General features: G+C 46.0%; 1 protein-coding gene across 9 annotated transcripts in view; it reads right to left on the reverse strand.

Moving 5' to 3' along the window:
• The window catches only part of KCNMA1 (potassium calcium-activated channel subfamily M alpha 1), a 917,661-nt gene that overhangs the window by 591,818 nt on the left and 306,414 nt on the right, over positions 1-19,429 (reverse strand). The window contains exon 1 of one of the 9 annotated variants that reach the window (XM_023547131.2): positions 15,534-16,559. The exons of the other annotated variants lie outside the window; for them this stretch is intronic. The gene's annotated coding sequence lies outside the window, so the exon portion shown is untranslated. Of the gene's footprint in view, positions 1-15,533; positions 16,560-19,429 lie in introns of those variants that run through there. 9 annotated transcript variants of the gene reach the window in all.

Raw genomic sequence — 19,429 nt, forward strand, 5'->3', positions numbered from 1 at the left:
GGCTGTTTGCAAACTTCAGAGGTGACATGAGGTAAATTCATTTCCTTCCTGTCAAGAGAAACTCAACAAGGGTATAATCAGGAGCTAATGTGTACTCCTGAGATCAGGCCCATTGCAGGGGCAGTACATAATTGAACAAGCTCTCCTGCCCAGGAGGAGCCAAGCAAAGCCCCATCACTAGGAAATGTCACTCATCTGGCCAGCATACATCAGTTTTTAATAAAATTATGGAAATATCACTGAAGAACTGAGGAAAGGACAGAGCCTGGTGGGGCGGGGGCCTCACCGGGGCTTTGGAGAGCTTCAACCTTGAGAAAAGGACTCCCTGTTCCCATCCAAGTCAGCCATTTTCCTCAAGGATACCTCCTCCAGGCTTGGTTGGTCTACAGCTCCTGGGATTAAAGATTTGGGCTTCATGTCACTGTACCTTCCTGCTGGAGGGACCCCAGGGGACTCCAGTTGAGCAGTCTGGCCATGTTCCCAGAGTGCTGAAGAGGGGAGGAAGGGACCCAGATAGGAGACCCTTTCCTCCCCGCAATGACTGGTAATAACAGTGATACTTACATGGCCCTTACTAGGAAACCCTGGTAGCGTAGTGGTTAAGTGCTAAGGCTGCTAGCCAAAGGGTCAGCAGTTCAAATCCACCAGGTGCTCTCTGGAAACCCTATGGGGCAGTTCTACTCTGTCCTGTAGGGTCACTATGAGACGGAATCAACTCAACAGCAACAGGTTTGGATTTTTTTTTTACTAGGAACCAGGGACTTTTCTGAGTGCTTTACATATATCAACTCATGCAATCTGCAAAACAACCCTATACATTAGGTACTGCCACTATGATGATTTTATAGATGAGGAAACTGAGGTACAAAGAGGCTACACAGGCAGTAAGTTACAGAGCTAGCATCTGAGTCCAGGCAGTGTAGTTCCAAAGTCCAGCATCCTAACCATCTACTCTACTGCCTCGATGAGTTAACACCACCCAGCCCTGAAGAAGGGGAGGAGGGGGTAGGAGTGAGGGGCTTCGGGAGCATCTCCCTGGCATCTCATACTTATTCATTCACATTCTTATCAGGCACCTTCTTTGCTCCAGATACCCTTCTAGACATTGAAGATACAGTGGAGTATAAATAGACAAGAGATGATATTCTAGTGAGGAGGCACAGGCAATGTATAAACATACAAATAAGACAATTTCAGAGACTAGAAAATACAATGGAGAAAATTAAACGGCAGAGGAAAATAAGTGACCAGGACAAGGAGAGGTGCAGATGTTATTTTAAAAGAGGAAAAGTTAACTTTACGAGCCAGAGAAAACTCAAAGTGAGCTCCTTCAAGGCTGAAAAATTCATCTATCATAATTGCCTACATATAAAATACAAGTAGGAACTAGTCCTTGAGGCCCTCGAGAAGCCAAGAAGCTAGAGACTCACAGAGACAAAGGGACCAGGGGTTCCTCTCCACCCACCATCTCCGGGGCCCAGGCTGAGGGAAGTGCTGCCATCTTGTATTACACCATCGGGAGCACCACAGCCTTCTCTTCAAAGGGAAAGGGAGCAGCTGGAGCCCAGCACATGAGGATCCCCTGCCTCGGCTCAGAAGTGACACACATGTCTTAGGCCCCCATGTCCTGCCTACCTGTAAAGAACTGGGAAACGCACAGAAGCAAGTGGAACAACCTATGCGACTCGCTGCCTTGGCCACAGGCTCAAAGGGGACACTAATAGAGACAGCAGAGACACATGAGGGATACTGTCCTAAAAGCTGGGAACCCCAACCTGGCTGAGTAGAAAATAAGCCATCTACAAGCAGGGAGTTAATAGGTTTTTTCCAAATGAATGGCCCTTAATTTCAGTTCAGGGAGAGGTGAGGGAATCTGGTGAAGGAAGTTTGGTGCAGAGGAGGATTAATCCATCTCTCAAGGACCTTTGGGATGGAAAATGTGAAAAGATGAACCCATTTGCAAGCCACAATGATTCACTACCAAGAGAAATCGTTATCTTGAAGCTTGTTTGGCCCCAGAATCAATCTTTACTCAACTGTATTTATTTTTGGCTGCTCATCCTGCTTGCCTGTTTTGGAAACTCAAGGAGTGCTTTCTCTTTCTTCAGTAAATTCCCAAACCTTGATTGCTTCACATTTTCTAACAGAATGATCTTGGTGTGGGGTGCCTGCTTTCCTTCTTCCCTCTTTCTCGCCCCCAATCACTTGCTTCCCATTCCTCCACAGCACTTTTCACTAATCGAAATATATTATTTATTGATGTATTTACTTGTATTATAATCCAGCCCTTCCACTAGAATATATGATCTGTGAAAGCAGAGACCTTGCCTGTCTTCACTGGCTATATCCCCAACACCAGATCAACGTGACTCAACAGACTAAGGACACAATTGAATACCCGTTGCACCAATGAACAAGAAGATGCTCATAACTAACACATATAGCTCCTAGTCTCTTTTTAGTCCTCATAACAACTCCCCAGTTATTAACAACTCCCCAGTTATTATTACTGATTACTCCTATTTTACAAAGGAGGAAACTGAGTCACAGAGAATAATTAAGTTGCCCAAGGTTATAAAGATAGTAAATACAAGAGCCAGGATTTAAATGCAGGCAGTCTGGCTCTAGAATCCACGTTCTTTTGACTTAGGTATTTCAAGAAATGCTTGTTGGATGAATTAATTAATTGCTGCCTTGAGTTTCCTTATTTGTTTTTAACTTCTACTGAGCCCTTAAATTTTTTTTGCATATCATTCAGCTGAACCCTCCCATCTAACCTGCCTTCTCTGGCAACTAACCAGGGTAGTTAGAACCACACCTCGTTGTCCAGCTCAGGTCTCCTAGTTCCTCTTTTGCCAAGTGATGCCACTGTGATCTGCAACAACAGACTCAGTACCTTCAGAAAGAAACACCAAAGATTCAGGAGGAGGTCCTTCCCCAAAGAAGCACATCACTGACCTCGGAGCATTCAGAAGACCCTGGCCTCAAAGTCAAGGTTTTGAGTGGCAGCATCATTATTTCCATTTTAGAGGTCAGGAAGCCCAAGGTTAAATGACTTGTAGTGGTGATCACACAGTACATGACAAAGCCTAAATGCAAGCCCAAGTGGGTCTCACTCTTAAAGCAGCACTCCACTTTGTGGCCGCCCCATAGATGCCTGGTCTGATTTCCACTGTGTGGCTGCTCAGTTTCTGCCATGAAACCTGGCTCCAGGCCCTAACTCCAGTTAGGTCACTAGTACCAATGTCACACTCATGCTGTGTCATTTTAATACATTAAAGTGTAGGCACATCTGTGTATTACCACCCTAGCTTCTCATATTGCACAAAGACGAGCAGAGTTTATGACTCTCTTCTCTCTCTCAGCCTAATCCCAGAGAGATGACGTTGTGAGTTTCACACCAATGTCCATCCTTTAGCCCAAAGAACAAAAGCAAGACAAATAACCTGGACTACCAATTTCTAGATGCGAGGATGGAAAGGAGGTAGTGAGGGAGGGAATGAGGAAGGTATCTTATCAGTTAAATTGGCTTTGAGAGTAGAGAAGAAGAACCAAAGCGATTCTGAAGGAAGGGTTGGTCACCCAACACAGGCAGATCCACAACACAGGTCTCTGACTGCCCATCAAACACTCCCTCCTCTCCACCTTGCTGGCCCCACGGTTTACTCTTTGCCTGTGACACAACTGTGCACATTTCCTATTTGACCCCACTGATCATGGCTCTACGCCCATGCCTTGAACAATGCCCAGCACATAGTCTGCGCTCAGTATGTGCTAGATAGCTGAATGGATGAGGAAATCTCCATTCCCCTACCTGCTGTGGCCCTGCCTTCATTCCCCACCTCCATAACTTCCAGGTCTGCACCTGGCTTCACCTCCTGACCCTTGGACCATCCCAGTCTTGGGCACATTCATGTCCTAAGTGACTTTGGATGTGTACTCCCATCTTCCCCAGGGATGCTTCCTGGGGCCCTGAGCCAATGAAGGTAAAATAGGGGTAACCTGGGAAAATGTGCTTGAATTGAACAGTGGAAACTTCTATTCCCGTGACACACCCTAAAATGGGAGAGTGCTGCAACAATCGTCCCTTCTCAATTGCAGAAGTTCACAGACGAGGGCAGCATCAAGTGATACTCCACTGAACAATTTAAAACCCAATCATGCAAAGCCGAGTACGCTTTTGTGTCAAGGAAACAAAAACATTCCAACTGCTCAGCACATTCAAATCAATACCGCCTTCATAAACCACCTTAGTGTTTCCCCTTTACTCTGAAAGCCAATTTAGTAGGAAAATTCTGTTAGTAATCTTGAGCTCTTTCTTCCCTTCCCTCCTTTCTATTCTAGTGTCTTGTATCTGGTATCTTGGATCATTTGTTTTGCTCTTGTCCCTCGGGCTGAAGGGCACGTACAGTTATGAAATTGTTAACTACAGTTTATCTCGAGAATTCTGAGTAGGAACAATTCAAATGCTCTCTCACTGTCCTGCAGTGCACTGGGTCTCTTTCCCCAATCAGCAGGAAGACTGGCTCGGTACTTCCTTATTGCGCCTTGCAGAAAAGTCTCTCTTCTGGTCAGCTTGATTGTTAAATAGGTAAACCAACTCGATCGGGCTGTGGGCACAGATGCTAGTCCCAGCCAAGCATGTGCACACGAATGAGCCGCCATCTGTGATGGAACTGCCGGACCCAAGACTGCACTTGTTGCATCCCTCCTGGGGAAAGAGCACTAAACTGACACTCTCCTGGGTGAGGATCATTGTTCTCAAGCCCAAATGACAGCACTGTCCACCACAGACATGCCCAGCTGACCAAGGAAACTGGCCTCGCACAAACTCTCCATGCACCCTGAAGAGGAAGGGAAGAGTGTTTCCAGGGGAGTACAGTTGCTGGGCTCTGAATCTCAACTTCACAACCTGGGGAAGCTGGGGTTCGGTTTTCCCATTTGAACAACGAGGCACACCAATTTCACAGTGGTGTTGGGAGGATTACATGAGATCATGGAGACAACATTCTCTAGCACAACGTCTGATGCAGAATATCATTATGAGCTCAGATGTACTGAGCACCATACCCTACCCTCACTTACGGAGATGGTGAGGTTCCAAAGACGAGGTCGTTACACGAAATCCGTGTTATGCAAAAATGGAGGACGACTACATCCGATCACAAAATGGAGGATGACTACATCATTACATAACTGCCAAACTGCATCATTACATAACTACCAAACCACTGAGAATCATGGCCCAGCCAAGTTGACACATAACCTTAACCACCAAAGCCAGAGTTACTCTCATCTCACACCTTGGTGTTTGTTACTGCCAGACATGCATCGTTAATGCCCAAAACAGATAGTAGATTTTTTACTATTGTCTTAAATGTGAAATGTCAGATAATGAGATAGTCGATTAAGTGAGGAAAAGGTATAATTGTATCCCAAGCCCTGTGCTTGACCCCTTATATACACAATGCCAGTAAACCTCATTGCACCCATAAGAAATGGATATGACTATGCCTATTTATAGCACAGAGGCCTGAAGATCAGAGAAGTTAAGTAACCTGCCCAAAGATAAGGAGCTAGGGAGGGGTGGAATTAGGATTTGAACCCAGGCCTCCCTTAACTACATGAGGAGGAGCCATGTGGAGTTTGCCTCCGACCAGAGCTGAGACCAGGCCCATGTGTGTGGGCCTCTGTCCAGGACTGGTTGAAGGGCATACTTGGAGATGCTTGGAGATGCTTGGAGATAGTGGGCTTGTAGCCAGGAGGCCTTGGTTTGAGTCTAGGATGTACTGTGTGACTTACGGCTGGTCTCTTTATCTATCAAGTATGCCTCACCTTCCTCCTTCACGATACAGGGACAACTGCATCTAAGACTGTTGTGAGGATTCAATAAAACAACACTGTGATGGTGCTTTGCAATCTTTCACCCAAGGTAGGATGCTTACATCATCCCATGCTGCAAAACATGAAGAGCAGGCATTAACAACACTACTTGTTGCTGTTGTTAGGTGCTGTCGAGTCGGTTCTGACTCATAGCTACTCTATACACAACTTAACTGATAGCTAACAACACTTAGCACAGGTTTAAAAGCTACGAGTAAATAATAATGGGTGACATTAACAATAACAGCTAATACAAAGAGAACATATTAGATTCCAGAAACTGTGCTAAGAGCTTAATTAGAGTACTTAATCTTCACAACAACACAATGAAGTAGGCACTTTTACTAACCCCCTTTACAGATGAGAAAACTGAAGCATATAAGGGCTAGACAACTTGCTCAAGGTCACAAAACTAGGTGCAAAAGCTTAGAGGCTTGCTATTCACCCAGCTGCATCTAAACATTATTCAAAGGGTGGATCCACCCAGGTGAGCCACACAGCTACACTGTGCCCTGCACACTGCCTCCTAGTTTCACTGGGCAACACTGGGTTAAATAGAGGCAAGCAGGCTGCTTTACTACTAGACTTCCAGGGTCTTTAATATATAAATGTGCATGGAAATTATCAAAAGGGAAACGAAGTATACAGCCTTCCCCACGCTTTCAGGGGCACCAGTGGGGTCACCAGGAGTCAGAGCTGACTCAGAAGCAACTGGTTAGTGGTCCTGAAACATAATTTGAGAAACACAGCAGCTGAGTCATTTCCTCTAGACAGATCTACTTGCCTCCCATTGGCTGCTGCAAACACTAAGTGTAATTACGGCCAAAGGAGAGAGGAGTGAACGTGAACAGCCCAATGTTCTTCCAGGTCTGTAGAAGCGTGTCTGCCTGCAGACCTGGGCACACACAAGCCACAGGTAGAACAGAAGGCCCTCAGAGGCCCCAGCAGGGCCAGGGAAAGGAGGTCAGGCTGGCCCGGGGCAGAGCCTATGGGCATCAATAGCCCTTTTAACACAGGTGTGACATTCACTTGGGCTGTTGGGATCCATTTGGTGAGAAAGGATGAGGTTTTTACATTCCCTGTCTTATCCCCAGCGGCCTCCAGAAACATATTTCTGTAATTCCCTTAGCTGATAAGCATAAAAAAGAGTATATTGAGTATTCCAATAGGGAACCTACAGAACAGGGGCACTTCCATTAGCTGCTGAATTTCCCAATGACTTGTAGAAACTGCCATAATTAGACAAAATTGAGTGCTTCCGTGCCACTGTTCTAAAGACATCTGTGCACTGCCGGCCTTGCGAAGGAAGGTGCTGGAATTCCAGGCAAAACCAGCATCTCCCTCCTTCTCTCTGAGAAAATCTAAAATTGGGTGCCTAATTCTCGGAGCTAATTCTAAAAGTGGGAAAGCTTTCAGTAAGATTACTAAGATGGTATTGGCCTTTGAGAATGAGGTCACTAGCTCTGAGACTCACTTCTTAATGCAATCTTTGGAATTTTCACCCATCCTCCCACTGGCTGGGCAAGAGGATAACACCTCCCTGGTTTCTACAGTGGATGAGTAGGCTGGGCCCCAGAAAGTGGCTCCCAACCCACTGGGTGAGTCAGCAGGGAAAATGAACTCAGTTCTTTCCTCCCCACCATCTACTTCCCCTTTAAGAAACTGATCAGCAGTTCTTTTGCACTAAGAGTCAATCAGTTCTTTCCTCCCCACCATCTACTTCCCCTTTAAGAAACTGATCAGCAGTTCTTTTGCACTAAGAGTCAATCTGAAAAATACTAGCAAAGGTCAGACAAGAACCCAGGGCTTTGGTTTCAGATTCTGAATAAGAGCTGCAAGGACACTGTAGGAAGGAGTGTGGCTGCATCCGTGTACGAGACAGAAGGCCAGCCATCCCAACTCTGGCAACTAAGATCAACATTTATTTGGGAAAAGTTGTTGTTACTCAAGTCTTTTAAATTCTTCAATCCTTCAGTGAGTCTTAAAAAAAAAAACCCAGTGCCATCGCGTTGATTCCGACTCATAGTGACCCTATAGGACAGAGTAGAACTGCCCCATAGAGTTTCCAAGGAGCGCCTGGCTTACATAGACTTATTATATGCCTATTCCATTGACAAGAATACCGAGGCACTGGGTACATGACATGTTGCAGAAACAGGAAGGAATGAGTCTCCGGAGCACAACTGCATCCTTGTCCGACAACCAAATACACCTGCTGACATTATGCGTGCATCGTTTTATTTCTGGTGACAGGTGAGAGGCTGAATGAGCAGGACGGCTCTCTCACACCTAGGGTGGAGACCACAGCAGGGAATCAGGTGCTCATGCTTGATTTCGCAAAACAAGAGGAACTGGGCACCCTGGGTTTCAGGCTAGGCTGAGAAACCTCCTGAGGGTCTTCACAGCAGAATCCCAGAGTGAAGGGAGCACACAGGTTAGGGAACCATGGGCCAGGTTCTATATAAAAGTGTGCTCTGCTGTAGAAAAGAGTCTAGCGAGATTCCAGCAGTCCCTGTCCCACCAGTGACTGGCTGTGTGACCTTGGACTGGTCCCTTCCCCTGCATGCCAATCATTACAGACACTCCTTGAATTGTGCCAAAGCACTGTGGGGCCACTCCCTCCTCTCCAGCTGCCTCCCTAACTTCAAGGGTACACCAAGTCACTGCTATGATCTAAGGGCCCGGTACCACACTTGGTATTGTGAGCATTTAATGGTGGTGCAAAGGGTTAACAGGCTTGGCTGCTAACCAAAAGGTTGGAGGTTCGAGTCCACCCAGGGTCACCTTGGAGGAAAGGCCTGGCAATCTATTTCCAAAAAATTAGCCCCTGAAAACCTTACGGAGCACAGTTCTACTCTGATACACACACGGGGTTGCCATGAGTCGGAGTCAACTCGACAGCAACGGTGGTGGCGGTGGTGGTGGGATGGTGCTCCAGCAACGGCAGGGATTGCTCATTGTTGACTCAGGGCTGACTCAAAGGCTTGGGGAGGTTTGTGGGGGAGAGGTTCGGTACACCAGGCTCTACCCTCTCTCTCCTTCACCGAAAACTCCACTTCTATTTATTCTGTATCTTGAGTTCAAAGCAAAAGATTCTGAACAATTTTAAACAAAGACCTTGAGCCCAAAAAAAAAAAAAATCACCCTTCAGCCAAAGATTAGACAAGTCTATGAAACAATAATACACGTAGTTCAACCATATACACAAGACTGAATGGGTACAACAGCCCAGGGGAAAGGACGAGAAGGCAGGAGGGGACAGGAAAGCTGGACAAATGGAAACGGGGAACCCAAGGTCGGGAAGGGAAGAGTGTTGACACATTGCGAGGTTGGCAACCATGTCAAAAAACAATATGTGTATTAATTGTTTAATGAGAAACAAATTTACTCTAAACCTTCACCTAAAGCACGATAAATTTAACAAAATGAGTTTGAAAATCAGCAGGCTAAAGCTTCTGGGGGGCTTTATTCGAAAGGCTCCAGAAATATGAAGACATTACATTTACTATTGGGACATGCTTAGGGTGTTATACACCTTGTAAAAGCTGATGCACAATTAGCAGGACAGCAGTCAAGAAATCACCATCTTTAGGTCACCAGCCAACGCCAAAGGGACAGAAGGTCAAAGGATGCCAAAAAGATGGCCTCTATCACGGAGCTGAAGTTCCCAGGATCCATAATTAATGCAAGACTCTGAGGACGTCTAGGGAAGATCATCCTTATATCCCGAGACTTCTGGCCACTGGAACGTCCTACAGATATTCTCAGCCAGGCTCTGGGCCTGTCTGGTCAGCAGGCCACAGGATACTGGGAACACAGTGACGCTGGTTCACACCAGAGGCTCTGGGCACCTGTGGGTCAGCTCATCTCAGGCAGGCACAGCAGGCCTTCCCTCACCAGGCCCTGTCACTCAGCTCTCACGCCTTGGGGGCGGTCACAGTTTCCCATGCTTCTCAGCCATCCCTCTGTTTCCTTCTTCCCAAGGACAAAAGTTGTGTGTGAATTAAACTCTGGAAACTGAATACATCAGTCATATTCAAAACTAGGTCTGGGGGTTCCCAAGAGGCCCATGGGATTCTTGCAGTATCCATGCCACGGTGTTCATCTTTCTGATTCTAGTATCACTGAATAATCTATAGATATTTAACCACAAAACAACAACAGACATCATTCTGATATTATCAAAAGCAAGTCTATTCTTCCAGTCATTTCTGTGGCATGCTTTTGGAGGAAGGAATAGTAGATTGAGTTGTCCACAAGTATTTTTGCCCACCAGGGTGGTCCATACCCAGACATTTTCAGATTAAATAGGAATATTTCAAAGTGTTTGGCCAGCTCTAAAGTTGTAGCATAACGTGCCTGAAGACATCTCCTGAATCCCTCTCTCTACCATAAACACCTTCTGGTACAGCCCATGCCAATCCCCAATGGGATGAAACACATGTAATATGCTGTCAAAATGCAGTGCTCAAATTACAGAACACAATATACCTTCATATTTTTTATCCCTTTTTTTTTTAATCCTATTCTCATTGAATGTTTTTGTTAGATCAAGGAACAGTGGTCTCTCATTTCTATTGGTGTAAAGGTCCTTGGAAAACACAGGGGAAATACTATGCAGAGAGTTAGGAGAGAGGGAGAGACAGAATAGTTAATATTTGTAGGTCTGGGATATTACCTAGCCAAACGCTAACAGTCCTGTGCCAGCTCCACCTCCCTTTATTCCTGATGCTAAACACTGCATGGTACAAGTTCCTGCATTGATGGAAATGTAGTCTATTTCCACCATCCAATACGGTAGCCCCTAGCCCCATGTGGCTATCGAGTGCTTGAAACATGGTTAGGGGGAGTGAGAAACTGAATTTGTAATTTCAATAAAATTTAAATAGTCACATGGGGCTAGCGGCTACTGTATTAAACGAACAAAAAAAGAAAACCCAAACCCATTGCCATCAAGTCAATTCTGACTCATAGCGACAATTCCAAGTAACAGTAATTCCAAGTCTAGAATTCAGGACCTTGGCGGGGGGGAGGGTGTGAGTGACATCCAAACAAACACTGCTCTTTCTGTAGTGGTCCGGGTCTGATGACTGGAAGTTCTAGGCTTCTTGCTGTTCTAAGGTGTCATCAAAAGGGATGTCCTTAGCATTCCCTCTGGGCAGGACAGCTCACCATCCATTCAGAAGAAGAGCGTATGCTGACAGAGAAGCAGCTGAAGGGGCAGACGTATTAGAGGCAAAATATAGATGCAACCTTGTAAACTGGTTGATAATTCGGAAAGCGACAGCTCTCTGCAATGAAGTTAAAAAGCCGAATGCCAAATGGGAAACATCAGTCTCTCCCCGTCCGTGGAAAACAATCCCCTGAATGCAAAATTAGACTGTGCTGGCTACTTCCTGATCCAGCCCTTTGTATTTTTCATGAAGCTTAAAGGAGATTAATGGGACAATCAGGGTATTATAGATGAGAACCACATGTATTTCAAACAAGGCTGTGACAAATGGCGGGAAGCAAGCTGGGAATCCTCTGGGATGTGGAACGGGGGCTGTGCAACGAGCCCTGGACTGGGAAGCTCCGTGCCAGGGATCAGGTCCTGGTCCTGATAATGGCCACCCAGCCAGGAGACCCTGGGAAAGGCATTCAACCGTTCCATGAGATCCCCCTGGAACAGAGATGTACCCCCCAACACTGAGCAACTGTGAGGCTCAGTGGGGCCAATGCTGGCAGAAAGCACTCTAGAAACTATAAAGTTCTATTCAGATGATCACATTATTAAGAAGCTCAATCAACATAATTATCATTAATAGTGGCTAACATTTATCAAGAGTCTACCATATACCAGGCAATACATATGCAATGTCTCTAATGCTTAGAGCAACCCTACAAGATATATCTAATTATCCACACTGACAATGTGTACAAGATGTGGTTCCAAGTGTCTTCCATATATTAACTCATTTAATCCTGCAACAACCCTGTGACGTGGATATTACTGTTACCCACACGTTACTGAGGACAGCAGGGAAGAGAGACTACCAAGAAAAATGGCAGTTCAGTGGCTGGATTACCTAGAGTTTGAGGTACCACAGACTGGGCGTCAAAGACTAGTTGTGATAGGTACATGCCATCTTTGTCACCATCTTCGCCAAGCTTGAATGCAACAGTGGACATTTCTTTGATGCTTTCCCAACATCGATTGCCCACGTTCTCCTTCAATCAGTCTTCAGAATTTCATTTAGGGATTCACGGGGCTCCAGGGAAACTGATTCCGTCAGTTTGTCTCCCTTTGCAATAAGGATTAGCTCGAGAACAGGCATATGATCTAAACCAGTCCAATCAGGGTAACTCACAGGTATTTTGCTGGGAATGCCAGAGTAAACACACTGTCTCCTTCCAATAGGCATGACAAGGGAAGGATACACCCCTGAGAACTCTGCCAGCCATCTTGGGAAGCTAACCTTAAATGAAGACTCCATCGCATGAGACAGAACAGAGAGAAAGAAACCAGGCCTTTGGTGTATTGTTGAGCCAAAGTACCAAACCTCACTCTAAGGCAATCCTAATTCTGTGCTTTTCAATTAAATGAGCCAATAAATAGCCTTGACTGTTTAAGCCAATTTGTGTTGGGGGTCCTGTTCCTTGCAAATAAAAGCATTTGAGTAATACAAATGTACATCTACTTTAGACATCAAGTAAAGTGGGAAGGCAAAATCAACGGTGATATCATGGCCCCAGAGACTGGCAGCTCTACCTCACTTTTGCATTACTCAGTTGAAGAACGAATTCCCTCTGCACTGTATCCACGTGGGAAACTCCTACTCACTTATCAAAGCCCAGCTCAAATGTCCCTTCCTGTCTCCTTGACTGCACTTAGACAAAATCAATCACTTCCTTCTGCTTTATTCCCACAGAAGCGTATTACTCATTCTTTTATGTAACTACAGACACACAGCAATAACACACCGGGCTAATGGCTTTGTCTCTACTTTCCAATCCCCAGACTCTGAACTGCTCAAGGGTAAGGAACATGTCTTATTCATCACTATATGCCTCAAACCCAGCACAAGTACATCGAGGCTAGATGCCCCAGGCCTATGGACTTTGACAAGTCACTTAACACTCTGACCCTGTTTCCTCGCCTGTAAAATAGGACTAATTGTATATCTCATAGGGTTGTTATGAAGACCTGATTTGACTTTTGAAAGGCATGCAAGTGCCTAGCACATACGTAGTAAGTACACAGGAAAAGGCAGCTAATGATATTCCATAAAAGCTTGCTCATCAAAAGTAAAAGTTAATTCGTTAATAAACCTAATTAAAAATTTTAAAATCTGCAATAACCGTCAGCTCTCAACTGATCACCAGAAATTGCCGATAAGTATTAATTAAGCACAGAGGGTGGAAGTGAGTTCTTGATTCTAGTTGGGGAAGAAGCATGGGCATGGAGTTTGCCCATGTCAGTAACTTAGGCTCTGGATGCCCTTCCAAGGTTTAGCAAGATGGCAGGAGGACCATGCCAAAAACTGAGGTGCTTTGCAGGAAACCAAACAGGAAGACATCACCTAGCAGACTTGGCTGGCACATATGGGTCCCTGAAATGCACCTGACCAGACCACATCATAGTGGATAGCTACTATCTTGATGTTCCAGCACCCATTGCCCCTTTCGGTAACAAAAAGTGGGCCTATCCTCTACTCTCAATCCTCGTGGTTCAGGAACAGCCCCACTTTTGCCCTCCAGCTCCAGGAGTGGACATTCACCCAGGCTGGGCCAGTATGAGCACCTGACCTGGCTTCCTGGCCCTGGTGATTCGTTCAGGTACAAGCATGTTCCAATGACAGTCAGTTCTGAGACTTCTGCTGGAACTAGTGTATGTAAAAAAGTTCTCTTAACACAAAGTGCTAAGGGTGAAAAGCTCTAATATGGTATTTTTCTTAAAATGCTTTTCTGACACAGTTTTGAGGCCCTGGCTGGAGGCTGGTCAGTTCCCCTTCCTGAGCAGCTGATGAAGTCCACTCTCCAACCACTCCCCTCACTGGGTTCTCACACTCCTGGGCCACTACACAAAAAAAAAAAAAAAATTCCTGCCTCACGGCAACCCCATGTGTGTTATGCAGAACTGTGCTCCATAGGGCTTTCAGTGGCTGAGTTTTGGAAAACAAATCATCACGCCTTTCTTTGGAGGCACCTCTGGGTAGATGCCAACCACCAACCTCTTAGTTTTGCATCCACCCCAAATGCCAGGTATCCAACACCTAGTATAGCTCCTGTGCCCTGGAGCCTGAAGAATTACTCAAGATGCCCAATTCCCAAGAAGCCCAGAAACCTAGCTAACCCCACCTTGCTGACCACACATAAGCCGTATCCTCCAACTGCAGCTTGCTGTCACCTCATCCCCAGGTGCAAATCCCTAAGCGGCCCCGCACTGTGGCATGCTACATTCTCCCCCGCGAACTGTGACTATAATAAAACCTACAAAGCTTCCAGGGTCTCTCTGCTGATCTGTCTCCGGCCTTACCATACCTCATTAAAGGTAACATGCTTAAAACAAAGGTGAATGTGATATGCATTTGATTCTGTTACAGGACCCCAAATGTGCAACCAACACAGGCTGGGTCTGCTTGGTGAGATGGAAAGAGAAATGGAGTGAACCAGTGAAAGCAAGAGACTGAAGGATGTCATCTGAGTACCTGGAGTCGGCTAATTCGGAAGCCAAATGGGACCTCCCTGGCCTTTTCAGTTACCAGAGCCAACAAACTCCCTGTTCCTTGGCTCACTGTCATTAGTTGCTGTCAAGTCTGCGCCGACTCCTGGCAACCCCACGTACCACAGCAGAAGGAAATGTTGCCCCGTCCTGCGCCATCTTCACCATCATTGGCTTCCTTCAGTCCACTGTTGCGGCCACCGTGTATGTTGAGTACCTTCCAACAGAGGAAGCTCATTTTCTAGCACTATACCTATTGGACAATATTCTGTTGTGATCCATAGGGTCTTCGCTGGCTACTTTTCTGAAATAAATCACCAAGCCTTTCTTCCTAGTCTGTCTTAGTCTGGAAGCTGTGCTGAAACCAGGTCCACTGTGCGTGACCAAGTTGGTGTTTGGGATCTCGGTGGCACAGTCTCCATCCTCTTAGCAACACCCAAGCCACCAGGTATGAGTGGTGGTTTCTTGGTTTAAGCAGTCTGAACTAGATCTCTCTCGCGTGCACAGGAAAAGTCCCAAATGATACATGCATTCTACTACAGAGGCTTCCTGGCAGTGAGCACATCCTGGGGCTCTACCCTGACCTCCACTGGCTTTGGGATAGTCATTCTGGTAGTTTTTTCTGGTGGTGCTCAGACAGGATAGGGAGGGTCAGAAGAGGGTCTGCTTGGCTCTGCTTAGATGGGGACCTGCTGAAAACGACAGATGATAGATTTGATTTCAAAACCTCGTCCTATGTGTATATTCCATTCATCACTTCTTATCTATCTTCCTCTATTCCCCTGGTTCCTCTCTAGCTGAAAAAAAGCATCATTTTTTAAGCAAACATCTTCATTGTTTATCCAGCAGAGCTTCCCACTTTATTGGAAGAAGTGATTTATTTTAAAAATTAAATTTCCCATGAGGTGCAGTCATTTGAATTAAGGGAAAAGCTAGTCTTTCTTACCTTCAGTTTTCTGTACACAACCTAATGTTTTCTAGATCCCAGAAAGTTTCAGTTACGAAGAAGGCTCTCAGTTTCACTGCTGGGTTCAGATTCTCTTCCTCACTTGAAGAGGATGAGTCACAAATATAATCTGGGGACATTCAGGAAGAACAGCCTAGCAAATGGCAGAACGATGTCAGCTTAAGAAAGAATGAGTAGCTTTTTAATAAAAAGCAAGATGAGAGGAAGTGGGCTGGGATCTGAGGAACGCCAGGTCACAAGATGGACTTGTTTGAGTCAGACAGAGCTTGCAGGTTGTCTGATGTAGCACAGAAAGCAGTAACTTAGGTCCCGAAAGCTTTTTCCAAATACAATACTTAGACAGAAACACAATAGAAAAAGTGGATGGGCTTTTTGAAGTGTGTGGGAGTAGGGCTGGAGTAAGGAAGACCAGTGAAGACCAGCCGAAAAGCCCCGGGACTCTCTGGAAAGCACAGAACTGGTCCTTCCTCTATGCTGTTCAACAGCATCCCAGACCTGACAACTCTAGTTTAGGGGCAGCTATACTAAGTAGACTTACAATGACCCTATAGGACACAGCAGAACTGCCCCATAGGGTTTCCAAGGCTGTAGTCTTCAGAGGGTTGCTGTAGGGCAGAATCAACTTGACGGCAATGGTTGTGGTTTGGTTTTTGGTACACTAAGCAGAATGAGGCATCGGTGGTTCGGTGGTAGAATCCTCCTCTTCCATGTGGGAGAACAGGGTTTGATTCCCAGCCGGTGGGCACATGGGCAACCACCACCCGTCTGTCAGCGGAGGCTTTGGTGTTGCTATGATGCTGAACAGGTTTCAGCAGAGCTCCCTGCTGGGTCTGGGTTTTTTCCTGACTAAGGGGACCTACTTTTAAAAATCAGCCAATGAGAGCCCTAGGGATCACAACAGAACATTGTCTGATCCACAACTGATCACGGGGGATGGCACGGGACCGGGCGGCATTTCATCCTGTTGTGCGTGGGGTTGCCGTGAGTCAGGGGTGACTCAGTAGCTGCTAACAACATACTAAGCAGAAGTCCTTTCTAGAACCTTTCAGGGTTAAACCAGTGTTTTTCAACTAATGGTCTTTTATAATCATAAAAGGTAAAGAGTAGGACTTATCTTACTGGTTGGTGTTATGGACTGAATTGTATCCTCAAAAAAGTTATGCTGAAGTCCTAACCTGTGTACCTGTAAACATGTCCCGTTTGGAAGTAAGGGTTTTCTTTTTTTATGCTAATGAGGACATACCAGAGTAAAGTAGGTCTTAAACCTAATCCTTTCTGAGTGACGCCTTATAAAAAGAACAAAAAAGATACAGGGGCACACAAGGGGAAATGCCTGGGACTGCAGCAGTCACCAGAAACTAGGAAAGAGGCCCAAAGGGGTAATCAACACTGCTGAGACACTGATTTGGGCTTCCAGCCTCCAGAACTGCGAAAATGAACGTCTGTTCTTTAAAGCCACCCACCTGTATTTTTTGTTACAGCAGCACTAGGTAACTAAGACAGATTGTCTGTAGTAGATCTCAAATATATTTAAATCTTCTCCACGGTTATACAGCCAACGCCCAGAGCTGGGTGGTATCTATGGGCAAATATCACCCCACCTCCCACGTAGGACACAGAACCAAGACACTGACTGACCCTTTCTCCCCCAGGACACCTCTAGACACACCTCTTCCTTTCTCTCCTAGACCCCAGAGATCTGGCCCTCCACCATCTTTCCCCAGATTAGCCTCTTACTCTAGGAGCACGCAAAGCAGAATGATACACCCTACCACCCTCTACCCTCAACCCAGCCTTATCTAAAACAAGTCCTTCCTGGATTGTTACTGCTAAGAGCACAAGGAGAGGGTGATAGAATAGCAAAAACTAAGACAATTTTACAAAGTAGCAAAAATGTCCTACATCATAATAAAATATCTCCAAGGACTTCCTACGATGTAAACAGATCTGGGCTTGGTTTTTCATGGTCTTCTGACCACCCGCCACCCCAATTCTTATCTTTATCTCTCTAAGTTTTGCTTTACGAGTCATCCCTACTCAAGCCTTCTCTAATATTATGGGCTGGGCTTCCCCCTTAATACTAAAAGTAAGACCCCCCCCTTTTTGTGTCCACACCATTTCCCCAAGCTGAAGATGCCAGGTGCCAAGTGAGGCACTTCCCACAGCAAAGGGAGGCTGGTTCTTGCCCCAGAGGGCATGCCCTGTCTGTTTGCCCCACTGTGCTCAGGGTCAACCATCGAGCCCTGTTCCTACCCAGGAGAGCTAAGATTTGCTCGCTCCCCAGGCAGGTGCTTAAGGCCTGAAATTCCACTGTTAAGAGTATCCTTAGCATGTTATAGGCTTCAACCCTATTGCTCAATATAAAAAAGTCTGCTGGGTGTCATATAACACAGCACAGGTGTTGTTGACACGCTCCAGTGGGCATACCTGCCATGTGCACCGTGGGCTAAGGGAGTGCAGGTATGCCCCCAGGAGGAAGCAAAGGCCATAGAGGAGGACGTGAGGGTGCCAGTGTCTGAGAAAATGGCACAATGGCAGAGCGGGTGTGTGTGTGTGGGTGTGTGTATGTGTGTACGTGACTGTATGTGTGCACGTGTATCTTCAGGTGTGTATCTGTGCACAGGTGCGTACGTGAGGGTGCGGGGTATGTGTTACTTTAGTGGTGTGTGTATGTATGTGTGAGCATGAATGCATGTGTGTGTGTGTCTGTGTATGTGTGTGAGTGTATATATGTGAGTGTGTGCATTTGTGTGTGGTTGTGTGCATGTGTGTGTGCGCGTGAGTGTGCCTGTGTGTGTGTTTAAACTGGTGCTGCTTCTTTGAATGTGGCATCTGTCAGGCTCAGCAAGGATGACAGATGTCTCTCTGCTCCAGAAACAAATAACTCAGCCCTGTGGGGGTGACAGTAACAGCCTCGGCTAAACCAGAGCAGCGGTGCAGGTCTCTGGGAACAATCGGAGGGAGCAGCGTAGGAGGCCCTAGTCTACCACACACCTGCTTCCCTAAAAAAAGCGTGTGCTCATTACGAAACCCTCAGAAGATGGCTCCGACTCCAGGAACAAGTGTGTGTGTGTAAGCCTGGGTGGCCTCATTCATTACTGGATGAACCACTCATTCAAGAAAGACTTGGGGTATGTCCAGGAAAAAAAAAAAAAAAAAAACAGTATCCATGGAGTCGATTCTGACTCATAGCGACCCTATAGGATAGAGCAGAACTCCCCCGATGGGGTTTCCAAGGAGCGACTCGTGAATCTGAACTGCCTACCTTTTGGTTGTTACCCATAGCTCTTAACCACTGTGCCACCAGGGTTCCAGAGCCCCCCAAATACTCAATTAACTTATACAGTGAACTTCCATGAGAATGCCAGCTCCCCAAAGGCAAGGATTTGGCTTTTTGCTCACTTCTGTATCCCCAGCATCTAGAACAGTGCCTGGCACCTGATAGGTGCCCAAGGGATATTTGTTGAATGAACAAATGAACACTAAGGTAGGGAAAGCAGCTGGGAAGGAATGCTATAAAAAAAAAAATGAAGCAAAATGATAATAAAGATAACTAAGAATATCAACTACAGAAAAAAAATAATCAGCTCTAAATACACAAGAGTATAAAGTCATGATGCATGCATAGGTATTAGACCAATGACATTTCCAGTCTTTCTTGGGACTATGCACAGAGTAAGATCCCATGTCAGACTGAAGGGAGTTCACAGTCTTAGAGAAAGGAAGGAAAATACATAAGCCAGTCATTGCAATACAATGTCATACATGTTCTAGAATGAAGCTCTGCAGCTGCAGCTCTGGGACAGCTGGGGAAGGCTTCCTGGAGGAGTTGGCAATAAACTGGACCTTTAAGGCAGGAGCGGAGCCTGGTGGAG

The sequence above is a fragment of the Loxodonta africana genome, chromosome 16, assembly GCF_030014295.1.
Source record: "Loxodonta africana isolate mLoxAfr1 chromosome 16, mLoxAfr1.hap2, whole genome shotgun sequence".
NCBI classification, from domain to species: domain Eukaryota; kingdom Metazoa; phylum Chordata; class Mammalia; order Proboscidea; family Elephantidae; genus Loxodonta; species Loxodonta africana.